Here is a 20,381-nt window from a genome sequence, read left to right on the forward strand (position 1 = left end):
TAACAGATAACAACACGACACCCGCCTGTCATGTTCCTTCACCATGTCAACACATCATATAACAGAAACAGATAACAACACGACACCCGCCTGTCACGTTCCTCCACCATGTCAACACATCATATAACAGAAACAGATAACAACACGACACCCGCCTGTCATGTTCCTTCACCATGTCAACACATCATATAACAGAAACAGATAACAACACGACACCCGCCTGTCATGTTCCTTCACCATGTCAACACATCATATAACAGATAACAACACGAAACCCGCCTGTCACGTTCCTCCACCATGTCAACACATCATATAACAGAAACAGATAACAACACGACACCCGCCTGTCATGTTCCTTCACCATGTCAACACATCATATAACAGAAACAGATAACAACACGACACCCGCCTGTCACGTTCCTCCACCATGTCAACACATCATATAACAGATAACAACACGACACCCGCCTGTCACGTTCCTTCACCATGTCAACACATCATATAACAGAAACAGATAACAACACGACACCCGCCTGTCACGTTCCTCCACCATGTCAACACATCATATAACAGAAACAGATAACAACACGACACCCGCCTGTCATGTTCCTTCACCATGTCAACACATCATATAACAGATAACAACACGACACCCGCCTGTCACGTTCCTCCACCATGTCAACACATCATATAACAGATAACAACACGACACCCGCCTGTCACGTTCCTCCACCATGTCAACACATCATATAACAGAAACAGATAACAACACGACACCCGCCTGTCATGTTCCTTCACCATGTCAACACATCATATAACAGATAAGAACACGACACCCGCCTGTCACGTTCCTCCACCATGTCAACACATCATATAACAGAAACAGATAACAACACGACACCCGCCTGTCATGTTCCTTCACCATGTCAACACATCATATAACAGATAACAACACGAAACCCGCCTGTCACGTTCCTCCACCATGTCAACACATCATATAACAGAAACAGATAACAACACGACACCCGCCTGTCATGTTCCTTCACCATGTCAACACATCATATAACAGAAACAGATAACAACACGAAACCCGCCTGTCACGTTCCTCCACCATGTCAACACATCATATAACAGAAACAGATAACAACACGACACCCGCCTGTCATGTTCCTTCACCATGTCAACACATCATATAACAGAACCAGATAACAACACGACACCCGCCTGTCACGTTCCTCCACCATGTCAACACATCATATAACAGAAACAGATAACAACACGACACCCGCCTGTCACGTTCCTTCACCATGTCAACACATCATATAACAGAAACAGATAACAACACGACACCCGCCTGTCACGTTCCTCCACCATGTCAACACATCATATAACAGAAACAGATAACAACACGACACCCGCCTGTCATGTTCCTTCACCATGTCAACACATCATATAACAGATAACAACACGACACCCGCCTGTCACGTTCCTCCACCATGTCAACACATCATATAACAGAAACAGATAACAACACGACACCCGCCTGTCACGTTCCTCCACCATGTCAACACATCATATAACAGAAACAGATAACAACACGACACCCGCCTGTCACGTTCCTCCACCATGTCAACACATCATATAACAGAAACAGATAACAACACGACACCCGCCTGTCATGTTCCTTCACCATGTCAACACATCATATAACAGATAACAACACGACACCCGCCTGTCATGTTCCTTCACCATGTCAACACATCATATAACAGAAACAGATAACAACACGACACCCGCCTGTCACGTTCCTCCACCATGTCAACACATCATATAACAGAAACAGATAACAACACGACACCCGCCTGTCATGTTCCTTCACCATGTCAACACATCATATAACAGATAACAACACGACACCCGCCTGTCACGTTCCTCCACCATGTCAACACATCATATAACAGAAACAGATAACAACACGACACCCGCCTGTCACGTTCCTCCACCATGTCAACACATCATATAACAGAAACAGATAACAACACGACACCCGCCTGTCACGTTCCTTCACCATGTCAACACATCATATAACAGAAACAGATAACAACACGACACCCGCCTGTCACGTTCCTCCACCATGTCAACACATCATATAACAGATAACAACACGACACCCGCCTGTCACGTTCCTCCACCATGTACCATGTCAACACATCATATAACAGAAACAGATAACAACACCACACCCGCCTGTCACGTTCCTTCACCATGTCAACACATCCGATGTTCTGGTGTCACACCCACACAACCCCTTAGTCTCGGTTACGGCTAAGTGTTTCATACTAAATCCAATACAACATGAAACATTACAGTACAAAACCGAGAAGAAAATACCATAAATCCATAGTTCATAACACTCTATAATAATCCTGCCAAGATTCATGTAACTTCATGGCTCAGTTGACAGGAGCCACATTCTTGTGCTTGATAATTGTCACTCACCGGGGGGAATATGTCTTGACGTATACCACCAGCCCGGCCCTCAACCCTGCAGACAGTGCATGGTCTGTCATGACCCATCAATGTCTAAATTGAATGAGGTGGTGAATATAGTGCAGCGCTGATTCGACCTAGGTGTGATGCAGCCCTGTTCGGTTCTGTCCTGTATGTGTTAAGCATATTAGGGAAGTGTGTCCTGCTGGAGTGGGGTGTATTATTCAAATACATTCACACACACACACACACACGGAAACACACACACTGACACCGACAAATCCATTCAGACTCAAACCCGTGAGAGGAGAGTGATGGGGGGGGGGGGGGGGGGGGGGGGGTAATTAACGTAAATTGACAACTCAACCAAATGTAAACCAAAACTAGATGCTGAAATTACATCTGTTTGGGAAGGTGTTGATCAGTTAAGGCATTGTATGGTGGTGGAAGCAGTAATAGGTGACAAACAGCATGTCACTAACAACCCAACATGTCAGTCAGCCAAAAACCGCACGTCTGTGTTTTCTCAAAGGCCACACTAACACAGATTATCTGGACTCTGAGATTAAACATATAGTGTAAGAGATTGTTTAGAACAGATTATCCCGGATTCATCTGCTCCGATTAATGTCAGCAAGATACTGTCTCACTGCTTCAATATCTCCAATCAGGAAGTCTCATTTGAGTTGAGACAACAGAGGCTCAATCTGGTTTGAATAGTTACATCTTCGACATCAGTGTCCTGTTTATTAACCTCTTACCCTCTCGGCTAATATAGCCAGCGCTGTGTCATGAAGATATTGCGATTGGTCGTACTGTATGTAGAAAATAGAGAGGAAAGGCTAAAATCGTAAAGTAGCAGACAGGCCGGCCGGCGCTGGTCTACTGTTTACTTCCTTAACTGAAATGAAACAGCTAGCGGGAACAGATGTCTGGGATGGACACACACACACCCTGAGACTTCATTACTCCCTCTCCACCCATGGGCTGAACTCGCTGGAATCAGGGCCTGTTTTATATTTTCATTTTATCAGGCTGTGACAAAGATATCCTTTTTAATGTTTCACACACAAAAAAATATATATATATTTGTCTCTAAAGCCCCCCTAGCTACTTCATGGGTATAGACCTCTCACAGGAGAATGGTAGCTGTGTGAGTCATACATTGTACGTACTGTAACGACAGAAGAAAAGTCCCTGAAAGGAGTACTTTCTCATTCACATGCCTCGCTTTGATAGATTATAGGCCTTCAATGTCTTTTGGCGTAAAATCGAAAGACAAAGGGGCTGGTTTTTTTTCACACCCATAAAAACAGAGTTATTTTTATATATAATTTTATATCCTCTCTAATCTGCTCTTCAGGACTGATTACGGAGATTAATCTAAATAGCTTCACTGCCCGAGTGCATTGTACAGTTAAAAGACAATGCACATCATTGTCACTCATGAGTGTATAAACTCCTCTTTAATCATGGAAACCTTTGCTGTACAGTTTAAGTGCCTTCAATGCATGCAGATTGTTTGGGTAGCTCGGCCAAGGATGCCACATTTAAGAGGTTTTGTGTCTGCACATTAGCTTCGGTAACACTTTCGTTTGGATAGTCCTAAACCTCCTATTCAAACCCAGTGAAGACCCCAGGCCTAATTTAGTGTGCGGACAAGTTTAGATTGAATGACTTATTTCCAGACAGGCAACACGACGGTAAGAAAAGGGTAAACACGTTGCCATGCCTACTTGTTCAAGCGTCACGCACTGTGAACAGTATTACTGAGTCTGAGTCGTAGGCAAAGCATCCACGGAAGGACCCTGATGCTTCACCTCTCCTTTTACTCACACTCGGTGACATTTGATTTGATGCTGCCGAGCACTGAAATATACAGACTCGTGTAAAAGAGGTAAAGGTGCTTTCGTATGGGACGAGGGCTTATAGTTGTATGTGTGGGAACTTCAGCGGACATTTATCTAATTATATAGAATTGGGGCGGACCTACATTACGTTCGGGTTACACGCATGGATATATAGTTGTGGAATTGCCACCACTTGGAGACTTTGTAAACTTCATGATTGGTCAATTATTTTAACACTTAAGTGATTACGAAAAAGGAGAAAAATATCAGGGAAACAACTCGCTTAGATTATCAGTGACTTTCCACTGATCCCTGAACTAGGAGGACCTGGTGGTTTCTATTCCCATCCATGCTGACGTAGCAGCAGGATGAAGAGACAGGGGATGTGAAAGACAGGAGGCTTACAGACCTCAGAGACACATGGTCTCAGTGTGAAGTGATGGCCCCTGGCCAGCTTCCTTCAGGTCCCCAGTGAACTGAGAAACGCACCGACAGCGAACAGACCCAGGATCCCAGCACTGCACTGGCAGGGTGTTACCAACGCAGTGATATGCCATTTGGACTGTGAAACACACCAGGGGGGATCTGCGTCAGTGGGAAAAGGACAAGCAGAGCAGCACTGCTGTCATCCACTAATGGAAAACCCCGTTGTGAAAACGACAGAGGCGTTATTCACGTAGCTAGCCAGTATCTTTGTCGGATCTTAACAGTAAAAGGAGCAGCAGGTGTTGATACAACCTGGTCTCTGAGAATTTCGTATTATTTTGTGTGTAAATCTGAGACTCTCTGTTTAGTATGATATGCTATAGTATGTATTCATTCGTCCATCACACATTTTGTATGATACATTATGAATTACAAACAATTCTAGCTAGGTGGCTAATGTTAGTTAGCTCACTAACATTGCTAGGCTAGGGGTTACGGTTAAGTTAAGGAGTTAGGTTAAATAATTAAACTATGGTTAGGGGAAGGGTTAGCTAACATGCTAAGTAGTTGCAAAGTAGCCAAAAAGTAGTAAAACGCAAAAGTTGTACGTGATAATATTCAAACTCGCAACCTTTGAGTAGCTAGACATTCCCGCTATATGCCTACCTATCCACCCGACCAACCACCTTCCTTTCATTTTTGCCTTAAATAAACCCAACAGTCTTATGTAACCAAACCGAATAATACGAAATGTTCCAAGAGCAGGTTGGTTTGCAGCAAAATGCCCATGACGCTGTCCTAGTTCATTCACAGTGGGGAAGGGGTTTGAAGAAGAATAGTAACCGTCCTTGTGTCCTTAAACATTTCCCTCGGGCTGTGTAAAATTACTCTCGAGTTCCCAATGCTTTGGCTTTAAAATGGCATCCAAATCAAAGGATCAGTAGTAACTGCAAATGAAGGGAATGGACTTAAACAGTCTCTGCTGTGAAAGTGCCTAATTTCAAGCATGAAACAGGAAATGCTGCTGCTTTCAAGAATGTGCATAGTGAAGATACAGGACTCCCTGGTAGAGAAAAATTAACCAAGAGATAAGCCAGTAAGATGAAAGGCACTGGGGTGATGTGAAAGGGGTTTGTGGTCTACTGTACCACTAGGCCTTTGAGATCAAATGTAGTAAGGATCCACTCAGCACAGAGCCCAGGGCTGTACAGCAACTCAAACCCCCTAAAATATGCGATACTATTCATATAATAAAGTGTAAGACATAAAGCCACTGTTCTCCCTTGGAACAAACGTGGTGGAACTTTGGGATCCCAAAGCAGCTGCTCGCCCACTTTCAGAGCGAGCATCCTAGTGTGATGTGTGACAGTTGGAGTGGTGCCTTGCAGTGATTGTCACAGTTCACCTGGCGCTTGCTGGCATCCAACGCATCAGATGAAAAGTTGTCTAGCCTAGTGCCAATCAATGTTTCAGCATGGTCTGATTTTTTATATTAACTTTGCTTTAGCTCACTCCATTAGAGCCGGTTTGCAGAGGTCCACTCCATTAGAGCCGGTTTGCAGAGGTCCACTCCATTAGAGCCGGTTTGCAGAGGTCCACTCCATTAGAGCTGGTTTGCAGAGGTCCACTCCATTAGAGCCGGTTTGCAGAGGTCCACTCCATTAGAGCCGGTTTGCAGAGGTCCACTCCATTAGAGCCGGTTTGCAGAGGTCCACTCCATTAGAGCCGGTTTGCAGAGGTCCACTCCATTAGAGCCGGTTTGCAGAGGTCCACTCCATTAGAGCCGGTTTGCAGAGGTCCACTCCATTAGAGCCGGTTTGCAGAGGTTCACTCCATTAGAGCCGGTTTGCAAAGGTCCACTCCATTAGAGCCGGTTTGCAGAGGTCCACTCCATTATAGCCGGTTTGCAGAGATCCTCTACATTAGAGCCGGTTTGCAGAGGTCCAAGTTCAAACACGTTGTTAAAGACCTTTGTTGCCACGGTGCGAGCATGAACATAACATCCGTGTTGAATCAAGCTGCAAATCATTGACAGAAATACAGCTCCCTGTTGAAAGGGACAAAAGTCTGCTACCAAACAGGAAAAGCAAATAGCTGTAGAGATACTGTACCACAACATTTCTACCCAACTTAGCAATGTCCTCATAATAAACCAAGGCACTTTTGCGGTTACTTAAAGGGGACGATTACAGGCTCGTTTTAACAGCGATATGGCATGTTTTTTTTCTCCAGAGGGGGGTCCCTGATCCCTCTTTCTTTTTTACAAAAGCTCAGAGATGTGTGAAAAGAGCCTTCAGCCCACTGCTTATTAGTACTTCAAAGGGCTTCCTGGGGTAGCCATGGTGCTATGTTCTGTCTTCATTTGGTTTAATGGATCTTAGCCAAGTGTCTGTCTAATTTCACTTTGCTTCACTAATGACTTTTAAAATTAATTCTACCCTGACCATAGTACTAATAACATGGTATAGGACTTCAAACTGTAGCACCTTCCAAAAGCGTAATGAATGTTGCATACAAACTACTTCAAGGGCAAAGCTGATGGCTAGAGAAGCGGAGAGGCTGAGGAGATTGAATTCATGCCTTTAATAATCCTTACAGCTCCATAAAGAGACTTCTTGATGATTAACATGATGGGAGTAATTTGTGACAACCTTCAAGGCATCCTGGAACAACATGGGACCATTGATTATGCTACTTTGCTTCAATAGCCGGGTACTCTTGCCCTTGAGGGCAAGGTAGTTTTGGGCATCGAGTCATTATAGAGAGACCATTTAGAGACCCAGTGACCCACCTAAGGCAAGTCATTATCTCGATGGGTAACCTGCACTCTCTCACACACACACACACACACACACACACACACACAAACACATGACTCACAGATACAATTCCCATGCCCCACGCACACTCCAGCGTTACCTCCTCCTGAAAAGGTCAAGTCCTATAGCCTGCTGTTGAGCAAGCAGATACACTAACCAATCACACAGATTGCTGACATGACTCTAGTGCAAACAAGTGATGATTGTTCGTCAACATATTTGACGTTGGGGGATTAAATAATACTTATTAATGGCTCAACAGACCCTGTATCTGCTATCTGGGTTAATGGTGTATATTGTAATACACATTAATAGAAATTGACTGAAAGAACCAGTCAATACTCGTTTATACTGATTCCAGGATCACTTTATCAGGTAATGCACAATGGCAGAAGTGTGGTATATCATAAGGGACATAATTATTCTCTTCTTTACCAAGACTGGAACTTGTTGTAAGCCTAAATAAAAAAGCCAAGGAAGGGACAACTGCCTATATCTCTCTGCTGAGTACTGAACTCACATGTTCATCATCTCATTCTGCTGGAAGTTAGTGATTCAGAGAATTTCTGACCTTTAATTATTTGATTTCTGCCATATAACACACTAGGGAATACATGTAGTTGTTCTACTTAAGTAAAAATACTATTATTTTAATTTTTTTATTTTACCCACTTTTTTCTCCCCAATTTCGTGGTATCCAATTGTTAGTAGCTACTATCTTGTCTCATCGCTACAACTTCCGTACGGGCTCGGGAGAGACGAAGGTTGAAAGTCATCCGTCCTCCGATACACAACCCAACCAAGCCGCACTGCTTCTTAACACAGCGCGCATCCAACCCGGAAGCCAGCCGCACCAATGTGTCGGAGGAAACACCGTGCACCTGTTAACCTTGGTTAGCATGCACTGCGCCCGGCCCGCCACAGGAGTCACTGGTGCGCGATGAGACAAGGATATCCCTACCGGCCAAACCCTCCCTAACCCAGAACAGCATGTTCTGATCTGGGTTTGAATGGTCTTGGTTTTACCACACTTGTGGCCATGCCCCCAAGTTTACCCAGCCCAGTGTGGCTTTAAACACTGCACTGCACCACACTCCAGTTCTTTTCCACGGTCCCCTTTAACTTCTTGTAAAATAATATTTTATTCTGCAGGTCCCTGCTGCTCAGCTATGCTTGGTGGTTAGAGCATGGAGGCTGGAGTTGGAAGTAAGAATGAGAAGTGTGTCCGATTTTGACAATGTGACAGTGGTTGTGTTGCCAGAGATTTGAACTTCGACTGAGCCCAGAGAAGAGAACTCAAGTGTGTGTGTGCAACCTTGTCTCAGGGCAATTTGTTTTATTCTGTGACAATCCATTTAGTAATATATGTTACGTTACGTTAAATTACATTATGAATGGAATAGCAGTCGTACAATATCATATGAATTAGAGGACCCATAGCAGGGTTCCCCAAGTTTTCAGACCCCAAACAAATATATGCTAGAATTTGCATTGTTGGACATTAAAAACACCAGCCAGTGATTTTAATTTGGAAAATTATGTTCCCAAGCATAATAGAGAGACACATGAATGTATACAAATGTATGCATGGTTTGAAATTATTGTGTTTTAGTCAAATATTGCATCTGTTTGGGCTTCTTGCGGTCAATTTGCAGTTGCTGGTTAAATAAATCACAGACAGTCACCAGCAAAGCACCCCCACACCATAACACCTCCACCTCCATGCTTTAAGGTGGAAAATACATATGCAGAGATCATCCGTTCACCTCACACCACGTCTCACAAAGACACGGTGGTTGGAACCAAAAATCTCCAATTTGGACTCCAGACCAAAGGAGAAATTTCCACCGGTCTAATGTCCATTGCTCGTGTTTCTTGGCCCAAGCAAGTCTCTTTGTCGGTAGTGTATATAGTACCAAACGTCTTACCTGGTCATACAATAGCATCTGAATTGGATGATGTAAGTTATCATATGTCTTGGAGAACATATAGTATTATACATCTTTCTCTAAAACCAGGTTGCTTGTTGCGTCTTAACAACAAAGGACATGTTATGTTTGGTGGTTAGGTGAACTAACTACAAAGGTTAGGATAAGTTTATTTACATTAAAGGTTAGGGAAACTAAAGCGACAAAGGTTAGGTGAATTGACATAGCAGGTTAGTTGAATTGGGATAATTTTAGAGTAAGGGTTAGTGGAAGGGTTAGCTAAAATACTAGTTTTCCCTGACACGACTCGACACGCAACGTTTGGGTTGTGAGACATACGTAGTGCACTACTTTTTTGGGCATTACACTTACCCATCCTCTCTGACCAACCTCCCTACCTTTTTTTCTGTCGGAAGTAGCTAGACCATTAGTAGGTATCATATGTCTTGCAGGTGCTCAGAAATGGCTCTGAGGCCAGGCTGGTGTGTGTGTGTGCATGTTAATTCCACATTCTGAACCTCACCATGTAGCCTGGGACCCCATCCAGAAAAGCTTGTTTCTCCCAATCACCACTTAATTTAGATAAAGGCTACAGCACTGCTGGTGGTGTGGATGTGTCTGATGATTTAATATGTAGAGTTACTCTCGTCATTCATGGAGCTAGGCAACATCTTGACTGTGGTGGCATGTTCCTTGACTATGGTGGCATATCGCACAAGCATCTCGCCACACCCGCCATAACATCTGGTAAATATGTGTATGTGACCAATACGATTGGATTTGTTCTTAATAGAGATAAATGGCCCCCATGTTCTGGTCAAAGTACCTATTCCCTATATAGTGCACTACTTTTGACCAAAGCCCTAATCAAAAGTAGTGCACTATGTATAAAGGGAATAGGGTGCCAATTGGGATGCAACCAGAACCTTGGAACCTCAGTCCCTCCCCTGAAGACATCTCGCCACTGTCCATCTTTGGCAGTCATTTCACCTCTATTAGAGAGAGAGAGAGAGAAAGAGAGAGTTTGAGTTTTTATAAAACCTTTATTTTTTACTCAAGTGTTAACATAAATAATGACACACTGCCTTTTCAGAAATGAAACAACAAATGTAATTCCTAAACAAAAATAAATACATAACACATACATTCAACTTCTTTCATCAGCAAAAAATAATTTCCCCTCCTCTACAAAACAAAGCGCTCCTTCATATGCCCACTTCTCCTCAAATAATAGGAGATCTTTTACAGCTGAAAATAACTCAAAATCTACTTTTATTCTTGCTTTCACTAAACCTTTAAAAACACATCTTACATCCTGCCCATATCCCGTTTCAATCTTATGTTTCCTACTCAGAAAAATTGACATCTTAGCTTGTCCCAAAATAAAATTTAACATTTGACATTTTCTTTTCTGTTGTTTACTATATTGAAACCCCAAAATAAAAACAGTGTTATTGAAAAATTCCCCTACAGCTTTAAACAAAGATTCCAGCATTTCAAATAGAGGTTTTATCCTCTCACACTCCATAAAACAGTGAAAAATGGTTTCTCTTATATTACAAAAAGGACATCCATCTCTAACATCTGAGTTAATAACAGATACAAAAGCATTAACTGCAATGATGCCATGTAAAACCCTCCATTGCATATCACCAGTACCCTTTTGTAACGGTGGCTTGTACAGTGCTCTCCATGCTGGCTTTACCTTGTCATCAATGCCCAATTTTACCCTCCATGGAGTGTCTTTTCTATTTTTCAATTTATCTTTATTCAACACCTTGACACAAACCCTATACAAGTCCATCCCATTCACCTCATCCAAACCCACCTCCTCCAACCCTCTCAAATCCAGCAATAACGCCTTTCTTTCTGACTCTGGGATATTTGGTGTAATCCCTATTCTTGGAAATGAGACGTCTTCATCTTGTACCTTCTTCTTGTGGCTACTAAGCAAACCCCATTCTTCCGCTGACAGAGCCTTCCTGCAGCTCCCCAGCATTTGTCCGACAATCCTTTCCGACCTCATCCCCAAATGTTCTGCCACCCGTCTTCCATCCATTAAGGCGTGCCCAGCCATGGCCATTAACTGTTTTAAGGTGATGATTTTCCCCTTCACCAGAATCTTGGAGAAATGTGGAACAGCTGCAGTTGTACAATCCAGTCTTGCCCCTTACACCAGAGGTTCATCCAACAGCCAATGCACTGACTCCGCTGAAGTTCGTCTGGACACCTTCATTATGCTCCACACTCTGAGAAGGCCTCTGTAAAACGGAGGTACTCCCTCCCTAGAAATCTGGCTACTATCAACAAGAAATAAAGCCTTCTTTAAACCTAATCCTCCAACCCGCTGTAATATAAGACCTGCCACCCCTCTCCACACCACATTTTCCGGTCCATAAAGCAACCTTTGAATAAACTGAAACCGGAAAGCAGCAGCCCTACTAGCAAGATGTACAAGACCTTGTCCCCCCTCCTCTTTTGACAAATACAAAACACTTTGTGGAACCCAGTGATATTTATCCCAAAAGAAATCCACAATAATTGCCTGTATCTTAGCCAGAAGGCCAGATGGTGGTTCTAAAACTGACAACCGATGCCACAGTGCAGATGCAATCACATTGTTAACTATAATAGTGCGCCCCCTATATGACATACGAGATAGTAACCAACGCCATCTCCTCATCCTCCCTTCCACAATTTCAACCACCCCACTACAATTTTTTTCCATAGTCCCCTCATCTCCTAGGTACACTCCAAGATACATAAAACCTCCCTTACACCATTCTAGCCCCCCTGGCAAAGCCATGATCCCTCCAGACCATTCTCCAATCTGTAAAGCACAACTCTTTTCCCAATTTACCTTTGCAGAGGATATTCCCCTAAAACGATCAACCATTAGACTCAAGCTATCCACCTCCGCTTGATTTTTCACTAGCACAACTACATCATCAGCATAGGCTGAGAGACGAATAGGAGGAAAATCCTCTGAAAGGCACACCCCTGCAATGCGACTTCTAATGCTATTTAGTAGTGGCTCTATAGCAATGGCATACAACATTCCTGACATAGAACATCCCTGCCTAATACCTCTACACACTTTAAAAGGAGCACTCAAACCACCGTTAACTTTCAATACACTTTCAATGTCACCATATATCACCTTTATCATGGCAATAAAACCAGAGCTGAACCCAAACACTTCAAACGTGTGCCATAAATATTGATGTTCAACTCGGTCAAATGCCTTTTCCTGATCAATTGAAATTAGACCAGCATCCAACCCAATAGCCCTAGAGACGTCCAAAAAATCACGAATCAGAGAAATGTTATCCCCTATCTGCCTGCCAGGAACACAGTAGGACTGATCCGTATGTATGATTTGCCCCATCACCTCCCTCAGCCTGTTGGACAAAGCCTTTGACAATATCTTATAATCAGTGCACAATAAAGCCACCGGCCTCCAGTTCTTCACCTCCCTCGGGTCACCCTTTTTGGGCAGTAGGGTGAGGACAGCCCTTCTGCAGCTTATTGGTAGTAACCCTCCGGTTAAACTATCATTAGCTACTTCTAACCAATCCTCTCCCAACATAGCCCAAAAAGACTTAAAAAAGTCAACGGGAAGCCCATCAATGCCTGGTGCCCTTCCATTTTCCATGCCTTTTAATGCAGTGTATAAATCCTGCAAAGAATGGTTGCTCAAGCTCAACCTGAGCTTCTGCAGCCACCTTTGGGAGCCCATCAAAGAACTGCTGTGTCACTGTTTTGTCCTCTTTGTACTCACACTTGTAGAGCTCAGCATAGAACTCTACTGCCCTCTTTCTAATTTCACTAGGGCTAGTGAGCTCTTGTCCAACAGCTGATTTGAGACAATGAATAATTTTTCTTTGTCCATTCTTTTTCTCTAAACCAAAGAAAGATTTTGATGAGGCATCCATTTCAGATATTCCCTGAAACTTACTTCTCACCAGTGCCCCCTGTGCTCTGATACCCAGCAGGTCTGCCAATGCAGCTTTTCTCCTCTTGAGGGCCTGAGTATGGCCTCGATCTCCTGTGGTCTCAACCAACGTCATGAGTTCCACCATTTCAATCTCTAGGGCTTTCATTGATCTGGTGATATCCTTGGTGACATTCCTCGTGTATTGATTACAAAATTGTTGAATCTGGATTTTCCCTATATCCCACCACTGTTGAAGAGACACAAGTTATATTAAAATGCCAGTATGCGCTTTTGGGTTTTACATCGTTAATGAACACCACCTCTGTTATTAAACAATGATCAGAAAATCCCACTGGGGTTATCACACTTGATTTAGAGACCTGAGATTGATGCTCAAAAACATAAAACCTATCTAACCTGGCCATAGAGATGATGTTCTCTCTCACATGCGCCCAGGTGTACTGCCTTGTTCCTCCATGTTGACTCCGCCAAATATCACACAGTTCATTTGTTATAATGAGGCGTTTTAAAAACGTCCTTGAGGCTATATGAGGTTCTTGGTGATTTCTATCTAAATCGCTAAGTGTGCAGTTAAAATCCCCAGCAATAAATAAATAATCTTCTTTGTTACATTTCTCAATTATATTTGATGATGTCTCTAAAAAACATACCCTCTCAACTGTCACCACTGGGGCATATACATTTATCAGACACATAGTGATGTTTTCATACCTTGCTCTAACTTTTAATAACCTCCCCTCAACTACCTCTTCAACCTCATATGACAAAGGCAAAAACCCTTTTGAGAACAATATAACCACACCCCCACTTTTTGAGTTTTTATGACTACACACCACTGTCCCCCCCACTCCTGTTGCCACATAACTTCATTTTCCAAATTACTATGCGTTTCTTGTAGAAAAATTATGTCACTTCCCTTTCCCCTAATTGACTCATACACCATTGCTCTTTTTTTAACATCTCTTGCCCCATTTACGTTTAAAGAAGAAATCTTAAAACTGCTCATGGATGAAAAAAATATATACAAAGGAAGATACAGCTACCACATCTCTTTACAGAGTTAAAACTGCAACTGAACTCTTTCATTTTCTTTAGAATTTACATCACTTATCACTCTAGTGACCACTTTCTTGAGTCTAGCAATTTCAGGGCTTTTCAAACCTCCCCTGTAATTTTTGACATCAGAAACTTTGCTGATTCAATAAACAATTAACGTTCAGGGAAGAAATCAGTTACTTTGTAATCCTGCATTTACAGTGCCTTGCGAAAGTATTCGGCCCCCTTGAACTTTGCGACCTTTTGCCACATTTCAGGCTTCAAACATAAATATATAAAATATATATAAATGCACCTGCACTGTGATAGTCTCAGAGGTCCGTTAAAAGCGCAGAGAGCATCATGAAGAACAAGGAGCACACCAGGCAGGTCCGAGATACTGTTGTGAAGAAGTTTAAAGCCGGATTTGGATACAAAAAGATTTCCCCAAGCTTTAAACATCCCAGGGAGCACTGTGCAAGCGATAATATTGAAATGGAAGGAGTATCAGACCACTGCAAATCTACCAAGTCCTGGCCGTTCCTCTAAACTTTCAGCTCATACAAGGAGAAGACTGATCAGAGATGCAGCCAAGAGGCCCATGATCACTCTGGATGAACTGCAGAGATCTACAGCTGAGGTGGGAGACTCTGTCCATAGGACAACAATCAGTCATATATTGCACAAATCTGGCCTTTATGGAAGAGTGGCAAGAAGAAAGCCATTTCTTAAAGATATCCATAAAAAGTGTCGGTTAAAGTTTGCCACAAGCCACCTGGGAGACACACCAAACATGTGGAAGAAGGTGCTCTGGTCAGATGAAACCAAAATTTAACTTTTTGGCAACAATGCAAAACGTTATGTTTGGCGTAAAAGCAACACACCATCCCCACTGTCAAACATGGTGGTGGCAGCATCATGGTTTGGGCCTACTTTTCTTCAGCAGGGACAGGGAAGATGGTTAAAATTGATGGGAAGATGGATGGAGCCAAATACAGGACCATTCTGGAAGAATGGAAGAACAAGACAATGATCCAAAACATAAAGCAAAATCTACAATGGAATGGTTCAAAAATAAACATATCCAGGTGTTAGAATGGCCAAGTCAAAGTCCAGACCTGAATCCAATCGAGAATCTGTGGAAAGAACTGAAAACTGCTGTTCACAAATGCTCTCCATCCAACCTCACTGAGCTCCATCTGTTTTGCAAGGAGGAATGGGAAAAAAATTCAGTCTCTCGATGTGCAAAACTGATAGAGACATACCCCAAGCGACTTACAGCTGTAATCCCAGCAAAGTATTAACTTAAGGGGGCTGAATAATTTTGCACGCCCAATTTTTCAGTTTTTGATTTGTTAAAAAAGTTTGAAATATCCAATAAATGTCGTTCCACTTCATGATTGTGTCCCACTTGTTGTTGATTCTTCACAAAAAAATACAGTTTTATATCTTTATGTTTGAAGCCTGAAATGTGGCAAAAGGTCGCAAAGTTCAAGGGGGCCGAATACTCTCGCAAGGCACTGTATTTCTACCCTTTTGTCAACTTCAGAAATTGACGTATCTTCTCGATCCCATACCTCCCTTCCACCCCATTTATCTCACTATATTGTTGTGACGCGTCAGATGACTCACTCTCGCTATCCTCCCCAGAAGAATACTCCACCATCTCTACAACTTGTTCATCTTCAACGGATTTATCAATCTCTAACTTTCTCTTAGAATTAGACCCTTCACCACCCCTTAAATTCTTCCTTTTACTCCTCGGTATTTTGAAAACATCCGCTTCCGGATGGATTCTGTTATTTCAATCTCCTCTTGACTTCCAATTTCATTTTCCAGCACCACCTCAGCGACTGCAGTCGCAATCTCACCTACTGTTTCCCCTCCCTCTTTGTTCTGATCTATCACAATTTCCCCCGTATCCACAATGCCTTCCTCTCCTACTTTTCCAACCACATCTGCCCACCTTCTCTCTTCCCCTGCACCCTTAGTATGTTCATCCCTTCGTGGTGGTGCGTCAGTTGCACCCGCACTAGAGCTACTACCAGGCTCAGTGCGCTCATTCTCGGGACAACTACGCACCAAATGCCCCTCTCTTCCACAGCCAAAGCATTTCATTGATTCAGTAGATGCATAGAAGACATAATCAAATCCATCAATTTTAAAGCTGAACGCTAAATTCAGTTCATCTCCGTCCTTTTTTAAAATCATATACACTTGTCTTCTATGAGACACGACATGTTTCAGCAACGGAGATTTGCATCCAAAAAGAACCTTCTTTATTGTATATACGATTTGACCATGGCGAGATAACTCTCGCTCTAACACTTCATCTCTAACAAATGGTGGCACGTTAGAAAGCATAACTTTCTTCGCCGGATTCATAAGCGGAAATACCGGCGTCTGTGTCTCCCGCAACACAACACCCCTCTCAACTATCTTATTCACCTTTTCAATTGAATCTAAGAATATCACTACAGCGCTATTCATCCTTGAGGCTGATTTGATGCTATCATACCCAATGATAGCACCCACAGCTAAGCTACATTCTTCCACTGAACACCCGGCCGCAGCAGGAATCTTTACTCCATGCCTCCGACTCAGTTTTTCAAACACTACACTTCCATTTCAACCAGCCCCACCCACTGGTTGTGCCCTCGCGAAAAACCAACCTCAAAGATCCCACCACCCCTATACGTGCTTAGTGATAGTTAAACAAGATACCCTTAAAACAACTAAACTAATCAATATATATATATATATATATATATATATATATATATATATATATATATATATATATATATATATATATACATACATACCAAAACCCGATAGAGTGAAAATAAATTCCATTCGCTCTCACAATCACTCCTGCTTAACGACTCACTCCCAGCATGCACTCTGACGAGAGAGAGAGAGAGAGAGAGAGAGAGAGAGAAAGAGAGAGACACGTTGGAGGGCATTGGTCCTTAGAACTTTCCTTTGGGTAAACCAGCTGGAGATGTTCTGACGATTTAGGAAAAAAAATCCTGTTTTAGATTCTCGAAAAACAACTGTGACTGTTTTCGTTCCAGTTCATTTCTACCATTGTAAAACTCTTGTTAAAGTTTGACAGAAAGAGGTTTGTTCGGATATGGTTTATATCCTTAGGATATGGTGTTTTTATTCTCTTGAAGGCAAAAAAGGGGACTTACTGAAGTTGTAATATAGCCCGTTTAGCAGACGCTTTTAACCAGTCGTGCGTGCATACATTTGGTGTACGGGTGGCCCCAGTGGCATTGAACCCTCAACCCTTGGTGTTGCAAGTGCCATGCTCTACTGACTGGTCACACAGAATCACTGTGTCACAGAATCAATGTGTGACCTAAAGTTACTGAAGCATCATATCTTTCTCCCTCATATATTTGTATACCCTGTAAATTGGTAGTGTGCTTACAGTCAGTACTCCCCAATGAATAAATCGTGCACTGGGCAGTCTGGCACATTCAAGAAACACTGTAAATATGTTTAGGCCCCTGAGATGAGAATCGCAAATTGAGTTTCTGCGTTTATTGTTCTTTTCATAATGTGGCTTCACTTTGTCCTCCCTCACTCCCTAACTTTCCCTTCTCCCACTTTCTCGAAATATTTATCTCTGTCACTTTTCTAATGACAAAAAGTTGAAATTGCCTGTGAAATGACATGAAGTGCCTTACTATTAATCAAATTAAAATGAAAAGAATAATGATAAAGTTCATTTTCAGGCCAATCTTTTGCTCTCACAGCTCCACACAGCACAGAGTTCTATCCAAGCCCTGTATTGCATTCCTCTTCAGGGCCATTCTGTTTCCCTTATTACCTACATTGATATGCAGAGGCAAATAAATCAAAGAATCACTTTGATGCCTCTTATATTCTAATTTGTTCCTCTGAAGCCTGCACTTTAAAATAAATAAATGTGCTTGCTCTAACGCAATCCCTCCGTGGCACTTCTCTATGGAGAGCTGTGACGACCAGGGGCTCTGCGTACAGTTTGCATGTGTGTATGCCTTTCAAGGTGTGTTCTATTTAAGATCATCATTTTGAAAGTATGTGTGTGTCTCTGTCAATGCCTAGATACTCTGTCAACAAGAGACTATCTACATATACTCCCCAAAAAAGACACATTCTGAAACCTCAACCTCCTCAGTGTTTTGATTTCAGATTAAAAGTGACATTTCCTGTATGACACACACCAGATATTTTGGGTTTATGTGAGTGTCTATACTTAAAATATTAGTCCTCTAGAATGCTTTTAAGTCTCTTTTAATTTAATAGGATTTGATGGGTCAGCCCCCGGACTTCTCAAATATCTACTTAATTGGAAACATAACACACTTGTATAACTCGGCATACCTACCAGCTATTCCAAAATGTTTTCTCCTCAAGAAGACCATCGCAGACCATCGCAGTCCAGGGCCCGTGTTCAAAAGTAGTGCACAACAAAGGGAATAGAGTGCCATTTGGGATCCTTGTTTTGGCTCTGAGATCTCCATGAAAGTGCATCTGTAAATAGAATTGAGGTAGATTTCTAGAGCTTCAGATCCTTTCTTTGGCTGACATATGAATAGTAAGACACGTAAGGTTATGTCTGATGGGAACTGAGCCAGCAACCCTTGACTTGGACAACTCTTGTCCAGCGATACCTTGTCAGGGATAATTGGAAGAGAAGTGGGAGGATACGGAAACATGGGTCCGCTCTCCACTGCCTCCCGTAATTTAGTCCAGCCTGACGAAGAGAAAGGAAGAGGAAGAGAGACGGGGGAGGGGAGAGAGAGAGAAAAAATAGAATGAGGTGGGTGACAGAAAGACAGAGAGTGAAGAAGAGAGGAGTAAAAATGAGGAGTAAATTACAGTGGTCATTTTGAACGAGGGAGAAGGAATGAGGGTGAATGAAGGAGAGGGTTAAAATGAAAGATGACACACAGAGGGGGGGGGGGGGGGGGGGAGTCAAAGGAATTAGTGAAGTTTCTTGTGAGAGGGAAAGGTAGAGGACAATGTCTACATTGGCTGTACCCCAAACAGTCTCTGGTGGATTAGACATTAATAATTTAGGAATTCAGATGTTTTTTTTTCCAAAGCTTAAAGGGCTTTGTTTTTGGCAGAACCCGTGTAGCTGTAGCTATGTCAGCCATGTGTGCATGCAAGCGTGCGCGCATGTGTGTGCGTCTCTTGTACAACCACTGACTGTAACATGGTAAAAACAGGTAATCTAGCAGAGTGTGCATTCTGTCACATTTATCACATTGGTAGGAAAGGTTTTTGAATAAACGCATGATGTAATGAGCCATTGAAAATGTAGTATAAAGTGGGAGGAATGCTGTCAATACATGCTTTCAGAAGGTATTCACACCCCGTTACTTCTTTTCACATTTTGTTGTGTTACAGCCTGAATTTAAAATGGACAAAATTTATATTTTTTTGGTCACTGGCCTACACACAATACCCATAATGTCAAAGTGGAACTAAATTAATTAAAAACGAAAATCTGAAATGTCTTTAGTCAATAAGTATTCAACCACTTTGTTATTACAAGCCTAAATACATTCAGGAGTAAACATTTGCTTAACAAGTCACATAATAAGTTACATGGACTCACTCTATGTGCAATAATCGTGTTTAACATGTATTTTTTTAACGACTGCCTCATCTCTGTTCCCCGCAGTGAATTTCAAACACAGATTCAACCACAAAGACCAGGGAGTTTTTCCAATGCCTCACAAAGAAGGGCACCTATCGGTAGATTAGTAAATATAAAAAAACAAACATTGAATATTCCTTTGAGCATGGTAAAGTTATTAAAGTAAATCCGCTCCCAAAAACAGTATTTGGGGGGTCGGAGCTAGCATGTTGG

The 20,381-nt window shown here is 42.4% G+C and overlaps 1 protein-coding gene across 4 annotated transcripts in view; it reads left to right on the plus strand.

The window, feature by feature from the left end:
• Window positions 1–20,381, plus strand: part of LOC110486134 (corticotropin-releasing hormone receptor 1) — a 202,282-nt gene that overhangs the window by 150,788 nt on the left and 31,113 nt on the right. The gene's annotated exons all lie outside the window — the stretch shown is intronic.

This window comes from Oncorhynchus mykiss, chromosome 13 (genome assembly GCF_057628025.1).
Source record: "Oncorhynchus mykiss isolate SJ-2025 chromosome 13, ASM5762802v1, whole genome shotgun sequence".
Lineage (NCBI taxonomy): Eukaryota > Metazoa > Chordata > Actinopteri > Salmoniformes > Salmonidae > Oncorhynchus > Oncorhynchus mykiss.